The sequence below is a fragment of the Felis catus genome, chromosome F2 (genome assembly GCF_018350175.1).
Source record: "Felis catus isolate Fca126 chromosome F2, F.catus_Fca126_mat1.0, whole genome shotgun sequence".
Lineage (NCBI taxonomy): Eukaryota > Metazoa > Chordata > Mammalia > Carnivora > Felidae > Felis > Felis catus.
This window is the reverse complement of record NC_058385.1, coordinates 28,490,974-28,502,443: the sequence shown is the minus strand read 5'-3', so window position 1 is coordinate 28,502,443 and position 11,470 is coordinate 28,490,974.

Below are 11,470 nucleotides of genomic sequence, written 5' to 3'. Positions count from 1 at the left end.
GAGAAAAGTTTGGACTCTGAACTCGAGCAGCGCCTTCTGGGTCTCTGGGAAGGGACCAGAGACTGCCACATTTTCGTGATTGTGGGTCTCCAACTTTAGCTCTCACTCCAAGTTTCTCTGCGTGGCCTTGCATGTTGGCCCCTCTGGGGCTGCCCGGTTCTGTTCTCAGCGCTGCCTGGGCCGCGTACTTTCTGCCCATCATAATGCTGTGATGGAAAGTGTTAGGGTAATTTCTGCCAAGTGTCAGTTTAATTTTAGCCCCGTGATTTCAAATGGCATTAAAGCATTACCGAGCAGCATTGTGCTCAGGCTGCCTTAGGTTGTCTTACTCATACCTAGGCTTAGATGGCTGCTAATGCGGTAAGAAGGAAAGCCTGTCATTTTGGTGGCTGTGCGGAAAGCGCTGTGGCGCTGTAACACATGTGGCACCATCCGCTTGTCACGTCTGTGATCCCTGTATCATCACCTGCCTGGTACTTTGTCTTTGGAGGCGGGGTGCGGGGCAGTCATTTTCGAGGTTACACAGTTTTCCAAATAAATATTTTGGCTTCTTTTTATTTAAAAAAAATGTTTTTAATGTTTATTTTTGAGAGAGAGAGACAGACAGAGCCTGAGCAGGGGAGGGAGAGAGGGGGGACACAGAATCCGAAGCAGGCTCCAGGCTCTGAGCTGTCAGCACCGAGCCCAACCCGGGGCTCAAACTCACAAGCCATGAGATCATGACTTGAGCTGGTCAGACGCTTAACCAACTGAGCCACGCAGGTGCCCTTGGTGTCTTTTTAAACCCCTCCAAGGTGACTGGTTTGTAGAAATAATGCAGGTGGAATGAGGTCTTCCCGGGAAACAGGATGGAATTATAATGATAAGCCGGGGGTATATAGAAAAATGAATGTAGGAAAACTCATTTCTATTTTGAACTGATACAGTAAGAAAAAAAAAAGAACATCAGGGTCTTTAGCATCAGCATACTTCTATACTATATGTACATTTGTAGTATTTCTACCCTTGTAAACAAAATTTTTTAGATGGCCCATATGTTTTCCCTTATGAGGAAAATATTACTCATCACAAAGAATCTTGAAAGGTCTCAATAATTACTCATTTATTTTCATTATTATATGTATTACCATGAAGTAATGACATGAATGATAGATGGGCAGAATTCTTGCATTAAAAAAAAAAACTTTTACAGAAAAATCCAAGAAGTGTCATTTCTAATTTATTCAGTATAGTTAAATTAGGATGTGATTTTTATTCAGCTCTTTTTTTTTTTTTGCCCTGCTCTGTTACTCGCTAAAATCATGATATTTTAAATATAGATTACTTATATTTAAAATCCCTCAGAAAATGTTATATCTCCTGGTTATACTTTTCCCCAGCCCTTCTGGTCTATAGGAGTATCACAGCTTTGATGCCTTCATTAGTTTCCAGTGATGATTTATAATTAAAATAACTTCAGAGCTAATATCATCTGAGACACTGCTTCAAATGTGGCCCAATTTCTTTCTGAACGAAGCTCTGGGGAATGGGGGTGCCTTGGGAAGAGGACCCAAATCTGATTCCTGCTCTGCTTTTACCTAATTGAATGACCTTGGGCAAGACATTTAAACTTCTCTGGCCCGGGCTTTCCTCATCTGTCAGATAGAGTGGTTAGACTCGATGGGGGTCCTGGGCGCATGCTCACAAGGACAGGCACTATTGGGGAAAGATGCAGGGCCATTGGCCCGGTGGGTGCCGACCAAACGCATGTTCCCAGCACTTTCCATCTGAAGGTCTGCCTGAAGGGCCACACCTGTTGTTCCTACATAGGAATTTTGGTTCGGTGTTGCCAGATTTTTCAAGTTTTTGAGAACATGTCCAATTTTAGATTTTCATGTGAAACAATCCAGTGTATATGGGTTGGTAACTAATTCACCAAAGCCTACCTGCAGGTAAGAACAGGCCTGTGGGCAGCAGCCATCTCTCAGCTTCTCTGGCTCTAGGCTCTAATCTGAATGGCTAGAATTTTCTAGTATCTTTGTCATGCATGGCCTATGAATACGCTTGATGGGTAAACACTTGCTTAACATAAACAACGCAGTAATCAGGCAGCTGAAGGTGGTTTCGTGTAAAGAATATCATGTAAAGATAAGGGGCACAGGTTTTCTTATTTACTTCTGAGTTGTCAAATTTCCTCAAGGAGAGAGAAGGTAAAATCATTCTTCTCCTTGTGAGTCTGGCACTTCACAGGAACTTCTTTTGAAGGTGCGCTCCACAGGGTCCTTGTGTTCACTTTATACCAGGGAGGAAGATGGGGTCTCAGCCCGGTGGCCTTGCATGAAAGAGCGGGTGTGTGGCTTGCCATGACTCAGCACGCTCAAGTCCTGAAAGGCGCCATCTGATTTCAGGAAGTAAGAAGTCTCAGCAAAGAGCAAGCTGTTTTGAACCTCAACTTGAAACATGATGCCTGCCTTGATCTTGATGAACTGCAGGGCTTTTCGCTCAGATGCTTTAGTGTTCTGTTATGGGGCAGGGGCAGTGAGTGGGGAGAAGGAAGCAAAAGAAAAAGAAACCCAGGCCTCTCTGTTTAAGCTGTCTGTACGGACTGACGTGTATTTGTAGCAGAATCGTTGCCCCAGATCCACAAGTCCCAGAGAAATCCAGGGTAAACAGCGGTCCTGAGGTGGGTCTGGGGAACATGGGCAGGTTTCAGGATTTTGTGTTAATAGGCTGTAATATTATGCTTCTTTAGACTTGTGTTGTAAAATTGCCCATTATGTTACTATTTACTACATTAGTATTTTTCATTAAGTGCTGTATGTTGGGTTTTGGCATAAACTCAAGTTAAAAGACCATGCCTAAATTTGAAAACTTAATGATTCCTAGCAGTTGTTAGGGTGGTCTATGGCTTGATTTAGCAGAAGAAACTGAAAAACCTCATATTAGGCCGAAAGAGATGACGGGTCCCCCTGAGACAGTTGATTACTAAAAATTTTCTGTAGTTACTTCTAGGTTAGTTTTGTGTGTGTGTGTGTGTGTGTGTGTGTGTGTGTGTGTGTGTTTTACTATCTCCCCTAGGGCATGGTTTTGTCTGTGGTGCGTAGGATTGTTCATGAATGTGGAGTTGAATCATAAAATTAAAGAATGACATATCTGAGCCTTTAATCATCCTCTTAGACTCTGTTTCCTATCGCTCACCCTTCCATCCCTCTGCTGCAGCCATACTCACTGTTTGCTGTTGCTGGAACATGCCAAGTATATGCTCACCTCCAGGTCTGTACATTGGCTTTCCCTATGCCTGGAATGTTCTCTCCCCTCGCCAGGCTATCTTCTAACCCAGCCATGATCTGTAGTCTACTTGGCACTCTGCTCAAAGCTGCCTTCCCATGCAGTCTTCCTCGAAGTCTACTTAAAACAATAACCCACCACTGAGCCTTCTGTCCCCTCCTGCCACCCCCTACCCCCTTTCCCCTTTTGTTTTTCTCCAGAGTGTTTAGGTAGCATTATCTGAAAGAACATCCAATATCCAATTCATCAATTATCTGTTTAATGTCTGTTTTGCCTGATTGTTCACTTTTAGAGGTCTGTCCCTTAAACAGTGCCTAACATATAGGAGACACCCAATAAATATTTGTTGGATGAATTAGTGACTCCAATCCATCCCCTTTGTTACCACTAAGAAGCAGAGCAAAGCAGATCCAAACAGATGTCTCTATCCACCACTCCCCTGCAATCTTTTATCTTCAAAACTACCAGGGAGACACCTGGGTGGCTCAGTCGGTGAAGTAGCCGACTTCAGCTCAGGTCATGATCTCTCGGTTCCTGAGTTTAAGCCCCGTGTCAGGTTTTGTGCTGACAGCTCAGAGCCTGGAGCCTGCTTTGGATTCTGTGTCTCCCTCTCTCTCTACCCTCGCCTGCTTGCACTCTGTCTTTCTCTCAAAAATAAACATTAAAAACAAAACAAAAAACAAAACAAAAAACTACCAGGGAAGGTAATTTCATGTTTCACTTCAGTAGTTTCTCATCACTACTATAAAATTCTGCTTTAAAAGAAATCCAACTTGATCTCCATTCTTCAAGACTATTTCCTTTTTTGTGTATGCTTAGTGTGGTTTGAAGGACTTTGGCCACTTTTTTATATTCCCCACAAAAGACCCTACTCTTCACTGAAGGCATTCAGTACTGAATTCATGATCGCCTCCACCTTCTTGCCAGTTAAGGGGTCTAAGCATTTGGATCTTGCCACATTTTAGTCCAAGCATTTGAGGTGGGGGTGGGGGAGCACAGCATCTGCATTCATAGAAATGGAGAGAATAGAAGTTCTACCATGGGGACAGACCACATCCACCCAGGGTTCACAGGAGAGCAATACGGATGAAATATTTAGACTCAATGTGACAAGTTCAAAGGAACTACAGTCTGGAATAAGTTGGAGGCTGAGGGACTGACATGAAAATTCTTGCTTTAAGATGCAAGGACGGAGCCTTATATTAGTAGAGGCCAGTGGTACTCAGGTGGAGACCCACAATCTCACAGAGAACAGAGACAATGTTGGATTGTGTGGGGAGGTCATTCATGACCTTGATTCTGACCATCAAGCAGCAATGGGTTTGAGGCAGGATTCCGAGTGCAGCTTTTTTTCTGCTGAGGGCACAGAGCAGTAGGTACCCCACATTCTAAAGAACCAAAGCCCAACTGGGGCCCAATACCTCCTTTGTGATTTTTTTCTTTAATGTTTATTTATTTTCGAGAGAGAGAGAGAGAGAAAGCGAGAGAGACAGAGCGCAAGCAGGGGAGGGGCAGACAGAGAGGGAAACAAGAATCTGAAGCAGGCTCCAGGCTCTGAGCTGTCAGCACAGAACCTGAAGTGGGGCTTGGACCCACGAACCATGGGATCATGACCTGAGCCGAAGTCAGATGCTTGACCGACTGAGCCGGCCGGGTGCCCCCAGTCCTTCACAATTTTTAATAGGAGGTCAAACTATCCCTGCCATGTTCCACAATAGCCCCCATACTTCACCCCATCCTAGTTTACATGAAAAGACTGAGGGAGGAGAAAAGCAAAGGAATGCCTGTATGTGGACCTGGCCTGGGGGTACTTTTCTCTCCCTTCTCTGTGGGGAGTCGGCAAGCTGAAAGGTTTCACGAGGGATCGTAGTGGCTCTCCTGAGGTTACAGGATTCACAAAAAGTGGGTTTGGGGCTTGGACCACTGTCAGAGCTGAAGGCGGAGCCAGCTGCCTCCTATATGGGACAGGGTTCTTAGAGATGAAGGGGACTAGAGTGAAGCTAAACATCTCCCCCCAAATACCACACATCATCTATTTGGAAAGCATCGCATCAGCAGAGGCCTCTGGCATCAGAGGGAAAGCAACAGAGTCAGAGTGAGCAGCGGGCTCCTGTCCCTCCCCTCAACTTATATGAGATGTCTTGTTCTCTCTTTTCGCCCCCTCAACACCAGAGTAGTCAGTCTTGGGAAGGAAGGGGTGAAGGGACTCTAGAAGCGGAGCTGGCCTGGGACATGGACCACCCCTACTCCTACCTTCCAAGGTTCTGGAGGAGGAGAAGGAGACAAAGGGCAGACAGTGCCTTCCCTCCGTTTCCCAAGGGCCCTTCTCCACATTCAAGCTGATCATGGGATGGGAGGCAAGTTTCAGATGAGAAAGGAGATTGGCATTTTAACATGGACTGACTTCCTTTATGGAAAATGACGAGAAACTATTCTAAGATGTCCTTAAAAGAAAGCAGAAGGAAGGGAACCTAAGTGGCTCAGTCAGTTGAGCATCTGACTTCGTTTCAGGTCATGATCTCGCAGTTCTTGAGTTCGAGCCCTGCATCGGCCTCTGTGTTGACAGCTGGGAGCCTGGAGCCTGCTTCAGATTCTGTGTCTCCCTCTCTCTGCCCTTCCCCCAGTCATGCCCTGTCTCTCTCTTTCAAAAAATAAATGAACATTATAAAAAAATTAAAAAAAAAAGAAAGCAGAAGATTTGTCAGAATATGGTTGAAGGCAGTTATTGTAAAAAAACAAACACCCCCCTCCAATCCCCCAAAGTATTTATTAATTGTTCCTTACTTCATGGAGAAGTGCGCACACAGTTAAAGGAAGGAGACCTCAGTAAACGGAAGGAGCTTATGCACGAGATTGCCTTACTAGTGCTGGTGATTTGGGGGAACGGTGGAGCCTTTTGTCTTTCAGGAAGAGATTCTAGAATCTTGGATCTTTTTAAGAAAATGGATTTTCTATACTGTAAATCACTGAGTTCAATGTTAATACAAGGCAAAATTTTAAGACAAATTATTCACTTCGTCACCTGGAGCACGTATAAAAAGCAAAGAAAAACACTTGCTCTTGTTCCTTGCGTACCTCATTCTTTTTGAAAAGGCTTCCGCGCTGGGCCATTGGGGCATCCTGCAGAATAATGTACCTGTGCTTCAGGGAGCTATTTCACTAAGTGTCTCACTGTCTTCCGGAACAGTTGTAGAAATGTGAGCTGGATGATGGAGCAGTTAAAAAGTTCAGTGATCTGTTGAATGACAACAGTTCTTTATTTAACGCTTGCAATGTGCCAGACGCTGGGCTCGGGGCTTTGTATGCATCATCTTCAATCTTTCAGAGCGGTGATCCTGAAAGGTCAGCATTAGGATCTGATTCTGAGATTTTGCAAGGTGGAGACACTTGTCCGAAGTCATACGTTAGGAGGCAAAGCCAGGGTTCGATCAGGCAGGCCAGAAATCCGTGTTGTTGCCGTTTAAACCCACAAACTCAGTTCATCGGTTGATTGGTTTCAACTTGGTAGAGGGTCTCCTGTGACACTTCCTAATGACTTCAGTAACCTGAAAATGGAACGGACTCCTTTGGGAGAAGATGAGCTCCCTGAGCAGAGGGCAGCGAAGCAGGCACTGGTCCACCTTAGATGTTGTGCAAAAGCTTCAGGTGGAAATAGACTAGGGCTTCTAAGACTTCCCAGGGGCGAAGGATACACAGACACATGCTCTGTAAGCATCGATCCCCAAATGCTAAACCACCACAGGTATACAATTCTTGACTTGCAAGTTCAACTTTCCCACCTCCCTGCCTTTGGCAGCCTTCCCCCTGTATTACAAAAGAAAGCCGGGCCCCTTACCCATCCCAGACCTGGGGACACAGAAACTTACAGGACACCAAACAAAGGGACAGTTCTTAAACTTGGCTTCAGGGAAGTCTTCCTTAACGATAATTGGGGCACCATCAACTTACCTTTGGTTTCCTATTTCTGCCTGTCTAACATGTATTTTGTTATGGGCAGAACATGAGCTATAAAATGGGGTGTTTTGGTTCATGTTCATATGTTCTGAATTCTGAGATATCGAGGGGGTGGTGGGAATGATGGCAACGAGGATTTAATAACCTTGCTTCTTACATCCTCAACATGCTGTTAAAGGTTGCAGCCTCTCTGAGGAGTCAGGTAAGAACAAAGCAGAGAGAGCATCAGTAAGAAATGTGAATGCCAGAAGGCTTTCTTGCTCCCCGCCCCCCCCCCCCTTGCCTTAAACTGATGTAGTTCTTTCCGGTTATTCTCAATACTCTGCCTTTAGGTCCCTCTAGGTAGAAGAGAAACTGGAATAATTAATAGTTCCTTTAATAAGACTTGGTAAATCTTTTTAGTATATTTCCTGGAAATTGGGAAAGGGGCTGACTAATGACTGTGTAATAAATATTTTTGGAAAATTAGGTACTTTACGATTCTTTGCTTTCATTAAAATGAAGACTGACCTAAATTCTCAGCTGGTGGGACGTTACTAAGAATTTTGGTGATGAATCATCAGAATGAGACTTTTGGCAATATTCATCTACTTTTACATGAGCTACTTTGGGGGCAAAAGCCTTATTCATTTTATGGCAAAGAGATGCACATACAATAGCATTTTACTTTTAATAATAAAGTTATCAAAACATTATTTGATCAACGGTATAGTACTAATAACTCAATCTAGAATTTTCCTTCCTTGTTTCCTTTCTTCCTATCCCTTATACCTCCCTCACTCCTTTCCTTCCTTCCTTCTTTCCATTCTTTCCATACTTTAGAGCTTTATGGTCACAAGAAATAAAAACAGATATGTGCACATCTGTAATGGAGAAAATTAGGCTAGATCAAGAAAATACTTCCAAACATAAAAATGTTACTAGGATCAAATTCTGTGGGGAAGTGGAATGGCAATAGGAATTCAAAGAGAAAATGGAATGATGTATCATTTCCCACTAAGAGGAACTTGTTCTTGAATTTCCAACAAAGGCAATGGCTGGCATCGAGTCATTATAGTATCTTGCTTTCCCTGACGCCCTTGAATGTCACCTTAGACATCAATGATATACCATAAAAATTGCAAAATTTGGCACTATTTAAACCTAGGAAAAATTTTAGATGTCAATTTTTAGATGTGTTAGAGATAATTCAAAATCATCCTACAGAGTAAGCAATCTCCAATGTGTGTGTTTTCCATGCCACCAAACAATTCTCCAGTTCTCAGGGGGCACTGCCTGGGTGTCCTACACTTTAACTCGATCCTGACGCTGTCTCCCTGGAGATAGTGTCAGGTCCCACAGGCTAAGGGCTCATTCCTAAAGAGATTGTAACCCCCTGCCCCACTTCAGATGACAATCGCGAGTTCAGTTTGTCACTTGTGCTTCTGACCTAGTGGCTATTGACTGGAGGTTCCGATGACCTCCTTCTCTGGTTGCATTAATTTGCTAGAGTGGCTTGCAGCACTCAGAGAAACATTTACTTAAGTTTATCAGTTTATTATAAAGGATACAGACAGCCAGATGAAAAGGTACACAAGGAGCCCGCGTACAGGAGCATTTAAACCCCTTTGGGTTTCTAGGAAGGCTTCATTACGTAGGCACGATTGATTAAATCATTGGCCATTCGTGACTGAACTTGATAGCCAGGCCCTCTCCCCTCCTTGGAAGTTTGGGGGTGGGATTGAAAGTTTCAGCTGTCTAATTACTTGGTTGGTTCTGGCAACCAGCCTACATCCTAGGTGCTTTTTCCAGAAGTCATTTTATTAACATAAATGCAGGGGTGGTTGAAAAGGGCTTGTTATGGAAATCAAAAGACCTTTAATGCACTTATCACTTAGGGAATTTCAAGGGTTTTAGGAACTCTGCCAAATATAGGACACACGTATATCTTATAATAAGTAACAATATCACACAATCCAAAAAGCTTTAATACCACTGATCTAGATGGTCTTAAACCTAAAGCTCTTTTATTATAGAGAAATGTCTGGAATTAAATTTGGCACGAATTCAGATTACCAGCTGAAACACCGAGTGAATTACATAAACTTGTCAAGCTTTAATCTTCCTCTGAGAAATGCGGTATTGACAGAAGCTTCCTCGTGGGGCTGGGGTAGCTGTGAGGATAAATGAGGATGATGTGTCTAAAGTACTTAGTGCAGTGGCTGGCATATCATAGGGGTGTCAGGAAGAAAAACGAATACTAATTGAAAAAGTTATTTGAGTTTGATCTGGAGGGCCTCCAAGGAACACCAAATTCCACATAGGAGAGGGCGTCTTCTGGTGTGGTGGTGGGTGGGGGCAGCACGGTGGTGGGTGTGTGTGGCTGTGACATGTGAGGCATGGCAGTTTCGTTGTGCTCTTCATGACAAAGCACAGTAACCGAAGCCTGTCTTCTGCCTGCTCACCTCTCATTTTTACCTGGGCCACAGAAAGTCCTCAGCTTCTGCATTGTGGTTAGGGCTGGGGTGAAAGGGTAGAGAAGCAGAGGGATAGGGGGCATGGGAGCAGGGACAACAGATGAGGGAAGGGAGGCACCCCATTCCAGAATGTTGGGAGGTGAGGGTTTCCTTCTCCTATCCAATCTCGCCAGATCTGGGGGAAAGAAAGAGGTGCCAGCTAACCAGAGATCCTATAACCCCTGTGTACTCCTGGAAGTCCTAGCCAGTCAGAGCATCCAGATCTATCCCTATATATTGTAATTGGACCATGAAACCACGAGCAGGTGGAATGTCTTTGGAAGGCACAGCTTGATTCCCAGATTTCCAGATTCCCAGCTGGCCCGCTACAGAGGTTCAACTAGTCCCTTCATTAACCTCACAGCTTCTTGTTCCTGTGGTTTTGTGGGGCGTTGCTTATTATATTATATATTATTATATTATAATATTATTATATTATATTATGGCTGAGGTTGGTGTGAAGAAATGCCAGAGTTGAAGGCAGGGCACTTGGGTTGGGGAGGAAAGGGGGCTTGTGGGGCAGAGAGGGACCTGCAGAGGTGAAATTGAGTGGTAGCTGGTGTTAATCTCTCTGCAGCAGGAAGAACTGCCTAAAGGAGGGGACAGACTGAGGGATGTTTTCAAGGACACAAGAGTTTCGAATTGTTTTTCATCTTCTGACATTAATTATGTCTTCATGACCCCCTCAAACCTCAGCTAGAGTCTGAAAACACTAACTTCCTGTTAACGATGCCTTTTTGGATGGCTGACCTCAACTTGCCCGCATGTGAAAGTCACCTGGGGAGACTGAGAGAACCCCGATGGCCAGTCTGCACCCCAGACCAGCTAAATCAGATGTTCTAGAGGTGGCATTAATATTTTAAAAAATCGTTCAGGGGCGCCTGGGTGGCGCAGTCGGTTAAGCGTCCGACTTCAGCCAGGTCACGATCTCGCGGTCCGTGAGTTCGAGCCCCGCGTCAGGCTTTGGGCTGATGGCTCGGAGCCTGGAGCCTGTTTCTGATTCTGTGTCTCCCTCTCTCTCTGCCCCTCCCCCGTTCATGCTCTGTCTCTTTCTGTCCCCCCCCCCCCAAAAAAAAATCGTTCACACGATTCAAACAACGCACAGCCCAGATTGTTAGTGCTGTAGGAAAATGAAAGGAGAGTGGTGTGGAGCTTGGGGCAAACTCTTCAGGCAACAGGGGAGAGGCCGGTTGCTGAGAGGCAGGTTGCTGGTGAGGGTGATCACAAGTACACCAAGCAGGCTGTGGATGTTGGGCTTTTACTCAGGACGCTTGTAAAAGAGCAACATACTTGGCTCAGCAATCGGGGTGGGTGGGACATAAAGTGTGGTTCTCAACGTCAATGCTGATTTTCAGTGCTATTTCCCTTGAGTTGGCCTAACGTTCATTTTTCTGTAGATTTGGAGTTGACTCCCTTCCGAAGACAGTGACCTGTGGCTGCTGATCAGGAGCTGTGAAACTGGCCCTCTTGCCCAGCTCCAGACATGTGGCTTGTAGACATCTTCTCCTGGGCAGAGGGAAGTCAACAGCTACCCTCTGAAGGAAACACGGCACAAGGGTCCACTGTGTGTAGCTAAGCACTCCCTGCAGAGATAGACTGTCAGAAGAAGAAAGTGGGGCCAAGTGGTAAACAGCTAACAAAGGAGTCATGCAGGATTAGTCCAATTCTTTGTTTTTTAATGTTTATTTATTTGAGAGAGAGAGAGAGAGAGAAAGGGGTAGAGAGAGGGAGACACAGAATCTGAAGCAGACTAC